The sequence below is a fragment of the Cydia fagiglandana genome, chromosome 13 (genome assembly GCF_963556715.1).
Source record: "Cydia fagiglandana chromosome 13, ilCydFagi1.1, whole genome shotgun sequence".
NCBI lineage: Eukaryota > Metazoa > Arthropoda > Insecta > Lepidoptera > Tortricidae > Cydia > Cydia fagiglandana.
In genome coordinates, this window is record NC_085944.1 from 6,054,987 (window position 1) to 6,071,237 (window position 16,251).

The 16,251-nt window shown below is 35.3% G+C and overlaps 1 long non-coding RNA gene across 1 annotated transcript in view; it reads left to right on the forward strand.

Moving 5' to 3' along the window:
* Positions 1-16,251, forward strand: part of LOC134670121 (uncharacterized) — a 385,516-nt gene that overhangs the window by 217,431 nt on the left and 151,834 nt on the right. Inside the window, exon 2 of the long non-coding RNA XR_010099017.1 lies at positions 488-636. This is a non-coding gene — a long non-coding RNA (uncharacterized LOC134670121). The remainder of the gene's footprint in view (positions 1-487; positions 637-16,251) is intronic.

Sequence of the window (16,251 nt, forward strand, 5' to 3'; positions counted from 1 at the left end):
ACTGTTCATTGCAAAAATGCTGGTGTTTTTGCCATGAGTTGTCCGAGCTATGATTATATGTATAACCTAAATAAAAAACCGGCCAAGAGCGTGTCGGGCCACGCCCAGTGTAGGGTTCCGTAGTTTTGTCATTTTTTTCAAAAACTATTCAACCTATCAAGTTCAAAATAATTTTCCTAGAAAGTTTTTATAAAGTTCTACACTTGAGATTTTTTTCATATTTTTAAAAGTTATGGTTCAAAAGTTAGAGGGGGGGGGGGACACATTTTTTTTTTACTTCTGGAGCGATTATTTCCGAAAATATTTACATTATCAAAAAATGATTGTAGTAAACCCCTATTCATTTTTAAATACCTATCCAACAATATATCACACGTTAGAGTTGAAACGAAAAAAAAAAACACCCCCCACTTTACGTATAGGGGAGGTACCCTAATAAAACATTTTTTTCCACTTTTTATTTTAGCACTTTGTCGGCGTGATTGAGATACATATTAGTACCAAATTTCAGCTTTCTAGTGCTAATGGTCACTGAGATTATCCGCGGACGGACGGACGGACGGACGGACGGACGGACGGACGGACAGACATGGCGAAACTATAAGGGTTCCTAGTTGACTACGGAACCCTAAAAAGGTTATTATATTTCAAGGTTAGCTGTATGGTTATTATATAAATTAATAAATAGATTTAACATATGATATATCGACAACCTCTTTAGCTTAGTTGGTAGTGACTCTGTCTACTAAGCTGGAAGACCTGAGTTCGAATCCCGGTTTGGGCATCACAAATATTTGTTCCCGAGTTATGGATGTTTCTATGTATATAAGTATTTATCTATATGATATCTATTATATTTATCGTCGTCTAGTAACCACAGCACAAGCCTCTATGTGCTTACCGTGGGACTAGGTTGATTTGTGTAAGATGGTCCTATAATATTTATACATTTATATTTTATATGATATATGCAATACCTTATTGTCAGAATTTACCTCAGCGATGGGAAAAGTAAGTGAACATGAAGGTTCATCCTCGGTCTCCACAACTGCATTAATAACTTCATCCGTACCTATCTCCTCAGCGTCAGAGCACATTTTTGCCGTATCTTTGTTACACTGAAAATACATTGAAAGACGATATTAGTTATTTTACATGCATTGATGAGATAAGAGAATGTATGTACAAGTAAATTAGAGTATAGGTATAAGTTTCTCTGTACTTACATCATCATATAGCAAAGCATCACTATCATATTGATTTTCAATACCTTCCAAAGCAGGCCCCAATATTTCTTCCACAATACGGCCTGCTCCAGTACCAGGAGATGGTGGAGGGGGTCTGCCACCACCTAAATAGAATATATTATAAATATTTCGAATTTCAATCTAAAACATCTTAAACCAGAGAAAATTGCACAATCAGGTCTGCTTACCAGTTTTAAATACTTCCCGTTTCCGATTTGCTGATAGTTTTTTTGTCTGGCGTTTAATGTTCTCCCAGCAAGTCTTTAAACTTTCGGGAGGGCGGGAGCAGTATGTGCTAAGAGCATTAAATTCTTGGGATATATGCTTCCAACCCCTTGCTTTATCGGCGTTTGTTGTCGCATCTGATTTTTTATTTTCTACTACAGCTTTATATTTTGAAACGAGTTCGGTTAACAACGATTTCTCGTCACTTGTAAAATTTAACGTACGCTTGCGTTTATCTTCCATTATCTATTATCAAGCACTATAATGGTAATTTTGTATTCAAAATTCAATTCAAACCGCCACAACACTTGACGAAAAACAGCGAAAAAGTGACATTGGCATTGACAAGACATTTGAAAAGGATGCTAAATAACAAAGGCGTTCCCGCTATGGACATGGCATTGACGAAACAGGTAATAATATTTCGTCAAACAATAATGTTACCCTACCATTTCGCAATGTTACTGGGGAAAAAGCAAATGTATGGAGATACACTGACATCTTTACATAGTAATACTATACCATTCATTCATTTACGACTCATTCATTCAAAAACGTTTGGTTGGTTAACCGTTTGTTAAAAATGGGTGGTGAACATAAAAAGAACGTGTATTGTTTAACCAACTGTTAAATTTTAAAGGAGCGATTACGTAATCAATGTTTATATTGTAGTTGGTGAACTCGGGCCTAAGTCTCACGGGATTCTATGGTTAAAGTTCAAGTCTATGTGGATAATTACGTTTATGCGTGAATAAAATAAGCTCCGTTTTGGTTCCATTAAGTTTCCACTTTGTAAATAATTCAATTGATAGTTGTAGTCTCCTTATAATGAGACAAAATCATGCGATGAAGCAGAGTACGCTGTGTCAAATGCAAAACATACTTACCAATCTTGTACGTATTGGAATATCGTTAATATAAGAGAAACATAAAAGGGCCGAGGTGACCCTTGAGGCACACCAGCTGGAACTGGGTGAAGTGTAGATTTAGACTCTCTTATGTGAACAAACAGAAAATCTCTCTCTCAAATAATACTACAATTTTGACTACGTGTATTACATAAACGTAATATATATATAGCTATTATAATTCCGGACTGAATCATATGCTTTTTCTGCATCTAATAAAACATGCAGGTATTGTAAGCGAACTAACTCGTTCGTGTAATGATTTTGCCATTAGAATAGAAATGCAGACGAGAAGCTAAGATCCACTCAAATAATTTGCCAAGTCCTGATAGTAGGCTAATCGACCGATAAACAGGTACAGCTGCATCGTTGCCAGGTATTTTGAAAGCTATGACCTTGGCAGTTTTCCAGGCCCTAGGAAAATACCCAATATAGGTACTTAGTCAGTTCGTATGTCCTTTCACAAAGGTTTTTACTGATAAAAACTTATGTACATATAATAATTTTCCATTTCCTAACCAACCTATTCACATATATGGTGAAATTTTTCCCCGAAAAAAGGGCATAAGTAATAACACCCTAAAATATTATTTATTATACCTAGGTATCTAATTTAATATCATAAATAACGCTAAATTATTGTGGCAAGTGCAGCAGTAGAAAGGTGTAACCATATACAGTCAGCGGCAGAAATTGCTAAGCGGACGAGGTGTTTCAAAATTACCTTGACGCGCTCTTATTCTCTTGACAATAAAGTCGCGTCAAGATCATTTTGAACATCTCGCCTGCTTAGCCACTTCTGCTGCTGACTGTACAATTACGGTGGTGATTGTGGTGAAGAACTGAAGGGCTCTTAAATTAGTGGTTGAACGGTAACGCATTGATTGGATTGGCTCCCGGTTCATGTGTTAAAGCTGAAAGGCTTAGTTCTAATCTAATGTTAGAATCTAATGCTATTAGTTAGTGCTATTACTTAGGCCATCATAATCACACAATTCTAGCTATGTGTAAGGCAAATTTCAACAAAATTATAACATTAACATGGCACACGACTACATTTGAGTCTAAAATTTAAAACTAAGTAGGTAGATTTTATAAAAACAAAACAGAAGGATTTGAACTCGTAAATAACATTGCTTGGCTATGGTTATGCTACGGTTGCTTGTTTGATTCCCGCTCAATTTGTCAGAAGTTTTTAAGACGTTTTGAATTTTTCCTGTTTTTAATTTTACCTAATAATAATTATCTAGAAAACCTATTACTAAAAGCATAGAATGGAAAATTATTACATTAGGTCCTAATGTTTGGAAAATGTAAGACGCTTAGAAAATTAAATTAGATTTGATTCTCGCAACGCAAGCAGTCTCGGCGGTACGTTTGTTCTTTAATATTTAATATATCGTAGGCGTCGGCAGCAATCGGACCCATAGACCTCTGAGGACCCACCCTCTTCCTAACCATTTCTGCTTGTATTAACTACGTCAGAAAAATATACAATTGTACACCTTGTTTTCAGGAAATTAGGTAAGTTTTTGATTGAGTTATTAATAAGAGTTACCGCAGATATGTTCACACTATTCAATGTCTCGAGAGAAATTATTACTACAAGTAACCGACCGGGTTTTCATGTATGTTTAGGCTACGAGTGTTAGTTTGTAAGAGATACATTCAATGTTTCTCTGTCAATTGAATTTTTAATACTTTTAAAATTATATTTAATGTTACGTAATCGCTTTTTCACGCCACGCGTATCCCGAAAATGAGGCGCGAAGGGCTGTATTCAGCGTTGAATAAAAAGTATAAATAATGGAGATACAATTCTGCAAGTATGGAATGTTTTATTGGAAATATCCTCCTCTTTTTAGGGTTCCGTACCTCAAAAGGAAAAAACGGAACCCTTATAGGATCATTCGTGCGTCTGTCTGTCTGTCTGTCCGTCTGTCACAGCCGATTTTCTCCGGAACTACTGGGTCTAAAATTTTGAAAAAAATACATCAAATAGGTCTATACCTATAGATGACAGGAAAACCTATTAGAAATGTACACTCAAGCGTGAGTCGGACTTAATTACTTAGTTTTTGATCCGACCCCTACGGATTTTTTAAAGAGGTTTCACTCACGTTTCACATAAAAAATACATTTTTAAAAATTGTGTAATGTACGGCACTCTTGGAACGCGAGTCCGACTCGCACTTGGCCGGTTTTTATAATATTAATTTTGGTTTCTTAAATATTAATACTCTTTGAGATATTGAGGAAATAAGAAATAACTACTTCCCCCCTCCCCTTTTTTTGCTTATATAACTTTTGATATTTTTTGTGTGCTAATACACGCTTCGAATATTTTTTTCTAGGTATCATGGCGAATCAAATGAGGTATCACACGTATTTTTAGGAGTATTATCTTTATTTTTCACCGTTTTCAGGATCTCGAACAGACTAACCGATCCAACGAGTTTGAAAAATATATACATCGTACATTTCTCCAAACATGATTGAGGTAATCAAGGTTTAAAAAAATTGTAAGTTTAATAACCTTTTAACAATACCTTTATTAAAAGGTGTATACCGGGTGTGGCCTGTAATATGAGCAAAAAATTAAACTGTAAGCTGCACTCCTCATACTGACCAACATTTATTCAGCGACTTTTAAAAATAACTTGTGGTTTGATTTTTAATACACTTTAAAGTTTATTCTAAGACTTAATGTATTGCAAATTTTGTTATGTTTAAAGCATGACAAGCAACGTCAGTCACAATGATAATGGCGTGGCGATGGCGTCCATTGAAAATAATATTTATTTTGTATGAAAAATAGGGAGTCTAAATACTTCATAATTTTTAAAAGTTGTTGAACAAAAGGTTTATGCGTCGTTGGACTAAAAGTAAATATGGCGATGTATAAAAATGTCTACTTGCATAAGTTCGTGCGTATATAATTTCGACGCAGTATTAAAATGTGCATGATATTAGACCAAATATAAATATGTTGCGGCACTAGACTAAAAGTAAATATGACGATGTATAAAAATGTCCACTTACATAAGTTCGGGCGTATATAATTTTACGAGGGGATGAATTTGTTCCGTATATGTATTATTATAATCCTGGACCTATGTAAAGAAAGTAGTCATTTTTAGGGTTCCGTACCCAAAGGGTAAAACGGGACCCTATTACTAAGACTTCGCTGTCCGTCCGTCCGTCCGTCCGTCCGTCCGTCCGTCCGTCCGTCTGTCACCAGGCTGTATCTCACGAACCGTGATAGCTAGACAGTTGAAATTTTCACAGATTATGTATTTCTGTTGCCGCTATAACAACAAATACTAAAAACAGAATAAAATAAAGATTTAAATGGGGCTCCCATACAACAAACGTGATTTTTGACCAAAGTTATTTTTTTTTAAATTAAAGTTACAAGACTATATGGTTGGATTTGGGGTTGAACAAAAGATATTAAAATTTTACAGAAACGGTTTTTTTTTCATCTCTCTAGCTTTAAAAATAAAGATTTTAGACCCGGGTCAAATTTTTATTTTTCATTTTTTGATTTTTTTTTTGTCCAAATCGGTCCCAAAAAAAGGTCTATGTATACGGAAATGCATTAATCGTTTAGAACTTCGTACTAACGACAGCTCAAAACTGAAGTCCATTTTGCTTTATCTCTTACCGTTTTCGAGATATATCGTTCTGAAGGTACGAATTTACGAAAAAACTTTGCTATTAACTCCATCAGGCGCTGATGACTTTTTGTATGGATATATTGAAATCCGACTCGCACTTGACCGTTTTACATAGATTAATTTTTTTTTTGTAATTTCGGGTTAGTAAGTTCGGGTCATGATTTATATGGTAATCATCATCATCATCATCATCATCATCATCATCATCATCATCATCATTTTCGCTTTCAGTCGCCCACTGCTGAGTATAGGCCTCTCTTCGTGTACGCCACTTATATACATGCATTTATGTGTATGGTAATATTTAGTAAGTGACATGGCATAATGTATATTGACATAATCTGTCAAACTGTCAAATTTGTTTTTTTTTGTCAAATTTAGTGTAAAGTATTATATTTTGTCATAGTTTAGTACTAAATGTCAATGTTGGGTAATTTTTTATAGACTGCATTTCTCATCTTAAGGGCCGGCAACGCACTTGCAGCCCCAGTGATCGCTGGGCTTATGTATTTTTGGGCGAGTTTTTGGGTTTCGTATGGGAATATTTGGTACAAAGGGACATGTTACAGTGTCCCAGTGTATATTGACATGATCTGTCAAACTGTCAAATTTGACAGTTTTTGTCAAATTTAGTGTAAGATCATATTTTGTCATGGTTAAGTACAAAATAAAATTACTTAAATATTATTATTGAATAGAATAGAATAGAATAGAATAGGTAATTATATGGTAATCATCATCATCATCATTTTCGCTTTCAGTCGCCCACTGCTGACCTATAGGCCTCTCTTCGTGTACGCCACTTATATACATGCATTTATGTGTATGGTAATATTTAGTACAAAGTGACATGGCATAATGTATATTGACATAATCTGTCAAACTGTCAAATTTGTTTTTTTTTGTCAAATTTAGTGTAGAGATTTAGTTTAGTGTATTTTGTCATAGTTTAGTACTAAATGTCAATGTTGGGTAATTTTTTGTAGACTGCATTTCTCATCTTAAGGGCCGGCAACGCACTTGCAGCCCCAGTGATCGCTGTGCGTATGTATTTTTGGGCGAGTTTTTGGGTTTCGTATGGGAATATTTGGTACAAAGGGACATGTTACAGTGTCCCAGTGTATATTGACATGATCTGTCAAACTGTCAAATTTGACAGTTTTTGTCAAATTTAGTGTAAGATCATATTTTGTCATGGTTAAGTACAAAATAAAATTAATTAAATATTATTATTGAATAGAATAGAATAGAATAGGTAATTATATGGTAATCATCATCATCATCATTTTCGCTTTCAGTCGCCCACTGCTGACCTATAGGCCTCTCTTCGTGTACGCTACTTATATACATGCATTTATGTGTATGGTAATATTTAGTACAAAGTGACATGGCATAATGTATATTGACATAATCTGTCAAACTGTCAAATTTGTTCGTTTTTGTCAAATTTAGTGTAAAGTATTATATTTTGTCATAGTTTAGTACTAAATGTCAATGTTGGGTAATTTTTTGTAGACTGCATTTCTCATCTTAAGGGCCGGCAACGCACTTGCAGCCCCAGTGATCGCTGTGCTTATATATTTTTGGGCGACTTTTTGGGTTTCGTATGGGAATATTTGGTACAAAGTGACATGTTATAGTGTCCCAGTGTATATTGACATGATCTGTCAAACTGTCAAATTTGACAGTTTTTTTGTCAAATTTAGTGTAAGATCATATTTTGTCATGGTTAAGTACAAAATAAAATTACTTAAGTATTATTGTTGACAGATACTGTCAAATGGGATGTTGTTTGACAGAATCTGTAAGAATCTTGAAAGTTGAAAGTTTTTTAATAAATATGGATCTTGCTTACGCAGCGTCTTATGTAGGCGAACATCGCGCGATCCCGAAGCGAAACGGCGGGACGCGGCGCGAGGCGGCTCAATCAATCCTTTGATGCCCATAGAAGTGTCCTATGTAAGCGATCTCGTTGTGACCGCGGTGCGGCGCGATTTGATGAATGCTGATGGTCCTCGTTATTATGCTCAAGGCATTAGTCTTAAATAGTAGGTACTTAAGATAAGGTGTTGTATAGTAATCAAAGTGAATAAGGTTCAGTCGGCACGCGTTGATGTCTTTTTAAATTTTGTTTGTTTCATAGGAGTTTCTTTAGGAAATTTTGTTTTTTGGGTTCCGTACCCAAAGGGTAAAACGGGATCCTATTACTAAGACTCCGCTGTCCGTCCGTCCGTCCGTCCGTCCGTCACCAGGCTGTATCTCACGAACCGTGATAGCTAGACAGCTGATATTTTCACAGTTGACGTATTTCTGTTGCCGCTATAACAACAAATACTAAAAACATAATAAAATAAAGATTTAAGTGGGGCTCCCATACAACAAACGTCATTTTTGACCGAAGTTAAGCAACGTCGGGTGGGGTCAGTACTTGGATGGGTGACCGTTTTTTTAGATAATGGTACGGAACCCTTCGTGTGCGAGTCCGACTCGCACTTGGCCGGTTTTATATTCCGACTTGATAAGACTTAGACATTTGTATACTTTGAAAGTAGTCATTTTTATATTCCGACTTGATAAGACTTAAACATTTTGAAGTATTGGCTTTCTAATACTCGGACCAATTTTTATTTTATATGTAGACATTTTTATACATCGCCATATTTACTTTTAGTCCAACGACGCATAAACCGAACAAAAGTGTCACCGTTTGAGGAGTACAATCTATGTTTTAATTATTTGCTCGTGTTACAGGCCACACCCGGTATATTGGAGTCAAAAGCTTTCGGAAAAACAAGCGTCTTTACGGTGGACTTTATGAAAGGTAACGATTTACATCATAGGTATAACAATCCAGTCAGAAAATAAGGCTTTAAACACAATTTATACATTTTAAAAATTATGAAGTATTTAGGTCTATCAAAATAGTTTTTGACCTATGAATTTGTTCTGTGAAGCTAAATAGAATTAAGTTAAAATTTACATTTATATGTAAATGGGTCATTTAATAATGTTTTATAACGTTGTTTTATAACATTATTAAATGACCCATTTTCAGCAAGAACAACGTATAAATTACATTTTCCGGTCGCAGTAACGTAAAAAGGAACATTTCCTATGAGAAGCTTAATTGGAATTTGGTAAAAACGAGCTTATTTTCATTTAAGCCCCAGCTCTACCGCTGTGACGCCTGACAATTTATTTCGTCATGTCAAACAAAGTCTAGTAAAGCGGCCAGCGAAAGAAAAGTCTTTTAGGGATCGATTTTCGCTCATGTCGTCTCGGATATGGGTGAATATGGTATCGATGCATTTAGTGTAATACCATACCCTGAACACAAATATAATTATGAGATGACAAGCGCGAAAGTGGTGGGGGACGTAGTTGCTGTGACGTCATAAAAACGTATATTCTCATGTCGCCTACATAGTACTTCATTTCATTTCATTTCATTTATTTCTATAACAATAATACATTGTGTTAGAAAACTTATGAACTAATTACATACTTATAATCCAATTAAACGAAGTAAAAGATGGGACATGTCAGCAAATAAGTAAATAAGTTTTCAATAATTAAATTAAACAATTAAATAACAGGTGAAAAGTACTAATAAAATAATATAATATAATGTCAAATATAAAATGTTATAAAATCGTACCCTACAATAGTTACAGTGAAATAAATATTTGATAACATGTCAATCAAAAAAAAAACAAATACTTAACTAAAAAACAAAGAAAACTTGATTCAATTAAATAATATACGGTGTACATGTCAGAATTAAATAGATTCATTATTGTATTGGAAAAACTCTTCAACTGAATAAAAACATTTAGCTAGCAAAAACGACCTTAATTTATTTTTAAATGTAGTTGGGTTACAAACCGCTTTGAGTTCTGTGGGTAGCCTATTAAAAACTTTGATAGCCTGGTATCTAGCACAGTACTCAGTGACTTTTAGTCTTGGTGTAAAGGGACGGTTCAGGTTTTTTGTTCTTGTTGCCAGTCTTATCGCCCGAGCGTCTACAGTTTCACTACTTGCCAGAAATTTTACTAAGTCCGTGCATAGTATCATAATATAAAGGCATGGTACAGTTAGAATGTCTAATTTGGCGAAGAAGTCTTTACATGAAACCCACTGGGGTATACGCACCATTATTCTTATTGCCCGCTTTTGAATGATGAAAGCTCTTTTTATATTATAACTATACGTTGCCCCCCAGAATTTAATGCTGTATCTGAGTTTTGAGTCAACTAAAGCGTAATATACAGTTTTCAATCGATCTATTCCGATGATATCTCTTAAATTTCTCAGTGCAAAGCAGGCAGAACTAATTGTGTTTTCGATTTGATTCAATTCCTGTTTCCAGTTAAGAAAAGAATCAATTTCTACCCCTAAAAACCTGACAACCTCAACGGATCGTAGAGTGTTATCGTCAAAGGCTAGTTCTAGGATGTCCTTATTTTTTCGATCACTCTTAAACTGGACGATACTTGTTTTTTCTGTATTTAATTTTAAATTATTATCTCCAAACCACTTATGGAAAACTGAAAGAGCCGTTTTAATATTATTTTTTAGTTCGACTTCATTACTTGCACTAATAATAGCATTTGTGTCGTCGGCAAATATCACCACGTTTAAATTATTTTGGGAGTTCTGTACGTATTTTATGACGTCATTTATAAATATGATAAAGAGAACAGGGCCTAAAATAGATCCTTGAGGGACCCCTCTAGTAATTGTGGTCATTTTTGACTTGAAGACTTTGTCTTGTCCCTCATCTACGTTTCTAATTTCTACATACTGTTTCCTGTTCTGCAAATAATTTCTAAGTATTTGAAGATTTTTCCCCCTCACTCCGTAGTATTCTAACTTTCTTAAAAGAATTGTATGGTCTACTGTATCGAAGGCGGAGCTCAAATCTAGGAAGAGACCCGCTACTTTCATTCCATTGTTGAGGTACTGTGCTACGTCGCTAAGTAAAGTATCTATTGCATCTGTAGTGCCAATATTTCTTTGGTATCCGAATTGTCTAGGATTTATTACATTGTGTATATTTAGGTGTGTACTGAGCCTTTTTTTGATCACTTTCTCGAACAATTTTGACATAACCGGCAATAAAGAAATCGGTCGGTAGTTTTTTGGATCATTCTTAGCATTTTTTTTATGTACTGGGAGAATTTTTGCTACTTTGAGTTGATCGGGAAAGCTGCCTAGTTCATAGCATTTATTAAAGAAGTGTGCTAATGGGCCCGCTAGTAAATCAAATTTACTACTAGGTACAATTGATTTTTAAGTGATGATTTTAAAAGACATTTAATACCGACAAATACTTAATACCGTTCATAATTAAATATTGCGTTATTGGAAAAATATTTCTGAAGTCTGAAAGGAATAGAAAATTTACTTTTCTCCAATATGCTCGGAAATGTTCACCTTATTGTAGCAAAAATAGTACGGGAAGTTCTTCGTTAATGTCAAACTCTAATTTAAAAAAATCAAACTATCGCTGTCCTGTTCGAGCGGACGGGAAGTAAAAAAACACTACAGTAATAACTTATTACTGTAGTGTTTTTTACTTTTTAATAATAAAAAACGCAAACAGCTAATTATTATTGCCGCGAGCCGCTTCTACACGACCCGATCAGCTATCATTTCACGTGTATGATCGTGCGAATACTGTGTAAAAAGTGTAAACGTAGCGTACGTGAACTTGTAGTAAAAAGACCAATATCTTTTATAGTAAACCAAGTTAGTTAGGTACTTAACTAAAAAGCTCATTAAGTGGATCGAAACAAGTTTACCTTTTAGACCACAAATTAAATTAGGATGGTCTTTCGCTTTATTCAAGAAAACCTTCAGTGAAATACCACAACGTTATGCCCTCTAAGTATTTAGGTCAAAACTATGAAAATATGTTTTAGTGAACAACATTAAGGATTAATTAAATATAGTTTCCATGATATTTTAATATTCCCCTGAGTCCCGAGATAATTACAGAAGGGACCAGTGTTATAATAACATTCCGGCTCAAAGTACCTATTTTCTCAAACGCGAGTCCTGTCTATATAAATGCTAATCCTTTAGCGTACCTGATGAGTTTACAGAATGTAATTCACACATGCTTCCGAATTTACGGCACCTTTTTTAAAATTACCTCGGTGTTAAAAACGTCAAAGTCCGGCATCCCAATTAGGATTGAATAAAATAGTGGTTTAATTAAGTTTTATAAGGCTTAATAACCTTAAAACTATTGTCGGTAGTTTACACGCTTTCTGAATTGGGGAAAAGAAAGTAACTATTTGATTTATAAAGTTAACACTTCACATCTCCAAGTATACAATAGGTACATACATAGAGACCCAACGGATACACTATTATTCTTCAAATTGAAATACTTATGCAGTCTTAGAGTACCTTTTTAGGGTTCCGTACCTCAAAAGGAAAAAACGGAACCGTTATAGGATCACTCGTGCGTTTGTCTGTCCGCGACCATCCCCCACCCCCTTTATCTCTGAAACACTGAGCCTCAAATTTGAAAAAAAAATACACATAATAGTATTTAACCTATAGATGGCAGGAAAACCTATTAGAAATGTGCAGTCAAACGTGAGTCGGACTTTATGTACGGAACCCTTGGAATGTGAGTCCGACTCGCACTTGGCCGTTTTTTTTATTTATTTATACAAATATAACTAACTTTATGAAATTAGGTAATGCAGGCTTTAGCTGAAACAAAGAGTTAACGATCCAGCAGTTATTTTTGTAAAACAGTCTTTGTCAGTACCTATGTACTTTAATCTAAATGATGCATTTAAATTTGTGTTGGTCGGCAACCTTTTAGCAGTCAAGGCCCACATATTAGTTAACGAAATTGAAGCGGTGACTTTTTGAGAGACTGTCGTTTGTCAATATTACATACAAAATAGCCAGGAGGGCTCGCGGGCTGCAAGTGAGGGGTTCGCGGGCCGCTTGTTGCCGACCGCTGTCGTACATGATGCGTTCTCCAATAAGTACATAAGTATCTATAAATTCAGTAATATCTTAAATAAATAAACAAACCTTTCATGGAATGAAAACTGGCTTTTACAGAAAACCGTATAATGATATATCAATAAAAAATAACAATAAAACTAAATAAAAACATCTATAATAGTGTTCTAAGTCTACTGACCTGAAGTACGAAAAAATATAGTAATTTAAAGTTCTTAGCCTTTGTCTGTCGTTGATACCGCTGAATATTTTTGTACCAGTTGTTGTATAAGATCCCATTCTGAAACAAGATTATATAAACAGATTACTTATATCTACAGGCTAGGGTCACACAAACAAAAATTCTTAAAACCAACCAAGTAACAAGCACGTATAACAGAAAGTTCCAAGCAAAAAAAAACTACTTGATCAGCATAAGATGTGTTTCCCTTGCATCATACAATGCATCATACAATGCAAGGGAAACACATCTTATGCTGATCAAGCAGTTTTTTTTATGATAGGTACCTTTTCAAAGGTGCACTTGGCAGACTTATTATATGGAACCTTTAAGTTTTGGAACAGTATTTGTGTACCTTATTAGTATTACTGGGGCACGTACCTGCCTTAAAAATCCTTCAATACACACACATCAAGGACATTCAGTTGTAGCGAAGTAGTATATCCACAGAACAAAGAAGTACATCGCTATCAAGAATGGTATCACGCATAATATTACTATGAAACAGCATACGCATTGACTTAGACAGCAGATAGTTGGACATAGACTGAAATAAACATACCTACGTAAGAAATGTTAAAGAAAAATATTGTATACTATAAGGAGTAAAATATTGTATACTGTGTCTTTGGTCAAAGGATGCTGGTAAAATAGGCTAGTAACAACGGGTTGCACTCCGGGAGTGCCGGCAGAAGTGAAAACCCAATGACATTATAACAGTTTTTCAATAGGTCACGTGTCCGTCTTACGAAGCGTCTTACGTCTTACTGACTTGAAATATGTAGTCGCAGAAGTAGCAGCAGGATGTGCTATATACCAGATTGTTGTCATAGATAGATCTAGCAAAAAAAAAATTGAAACTTCCCTTTTAAAAATATAATCTTTTAACTAAACATACATGTTCCGATAATTTACATTATCGACTATCCTTATTGAAATATCATCACGTCCTAGCTAAGTCTTAAGCCCCCTCCAGAATATGCGCGTGAATCGCGGGCGAAGCCGCGATTCGCGCACGAGTGTGGAGGAGGCTTGATGATCGATGTTGTAGCTTGCTACTATTTAGGTACGGCCTCTTCAGTTCCGTCCATTTAACTAGCTCGCAGAACCCATTGCGCTCTCATAGAGATCAGATCGCGCTAAAACGCATCGTCTATGTAAGATTGGTGCAACCCATGTAGAACATATTACGACAGAATCTTACAAAAATATATGAATAGGTACATTACCACATAATTTAAGCCTTTAGAACCGATAGCGAGCATATTTAAACTGTGGTAAACATTGTTTTGTGATTAATATATTCGAATTCATGTAGAATAACGATTAATTAAATCAAGCAGACATTGGCAGTTCTGTTTATGGTAATTATGCAAAGAGTAAAGTATGTATTTATGTCAACCTGGTCAAAGAGTATAGTTCAGTATAGTCAGACCGTAAAAAGTCTGCAGCGATTTTGATAGCCCACGCAGTGCAAGTGTCATTTTAAACGTCAAACTTCTATGAAATTATGACGTATAAATAACACGTAGGCACTGGTCCCACCGCGAGCTAGTAAACTATGAGCTATCGGCTATAAACACGAACAAAAGATAAGCACTCCCGTGTAAATAAAAGAGACACGGCGATATTTATAGCTCACCGCTGGGCGAGTAACTATAAATATCGCCGTGTCTCTTTTATTTACACGGGAGTGCTTATCTTTTGTTCGTGTTTATAGCCGATAGCTCATAGCTTACTAGCTCGCGGTGGGACCAGTGCCTACGCTGCGTGGGCTATCAAATCCGCTGCAGACTGTTATTGGTGCGACTATATAGGACTATAGTAACTTTATTGGATTCCCGCTATATTAGGCCCAAATAGGGAATATTAGGCAAAGCTCTGCGTAGGTGGCACCACTAGCACATACAGTAAACAAAGCTCATTGACATCATCAATGACTCAATAATGCGTCACTAGGTCAATCACACGGCCTACCGTGAAAAACGACAGTCGAAAGTTCGGTTTCTGCCTCTCTATCACTCTTGCTTATTCGATCGATAGAGAGGCAGATAAAGAAATTTCGAAAGTCAAATTAGATCCAAAAAAGCGTTTTGAGGAATGAATTCCCAGTAAGCTGGAAATCATTTTAATACCTTCATTTGGTCCTAAATGCATATAATCCGAGTTTGCTCTATCCCAGGAGGTGTGGATACATTTTGGGAGCCTTGGGAGATACATTTTACCTTGGAATTAAAAAACCACTCGATGCAGAAGGAAGTCGTATCATCAATTACCTTTGCTTTTGTTGTATTTAATTGACTCGGTAACTGTGTTTCTCGTGTTTTTATTTCTATGTACAATAAAGTAAATACATACATACATACATACAATTACAATCACCAACATTGTTGTTGTGAATCAGACACTAGTAAAAAAACGGATTTTAACACGACACGATTATACCAAAAAAAAGAAATTCAATTCAAAGTGGCGACCAATTTGTATAATACTTTACTACGATTACATAACTAGGTATCTTTCGGATCTTCAGATGTCAATTTTTATCATGATTAGAGCAATTTTCTGCCGGACGTACCGGTTTTAAAAACTGAAAAAGACAAAAAAAAACCACAACTCCTGGAATGGAGCAAACTCGGATTACACTAATTTAGAACCAAATGATTTCCAGCTTGCTGGGAATGACTTAGTTCCTGAAAAAAATCTAATTTTACTGGCATAGGCCAGATCTACATCTATATATAGATATAGAATCTATGGACTTACACTTTGATGTGGTGTCCTACATACATTAGCATCACTTACAACGGAGCTCTTGATTGTACAAAGGTTAGCGAATTAGAGTGTCGATATTACGAGTATTGACGCGTGTCTTCCAGATGAGTTGCCTGCGTTACGAGACCTTAGGAGTTCTTCGCCGTAAAACACGTCAATACCTATATTTATAAATCGGATTTTTTGAGTAACTTTTGTATAAA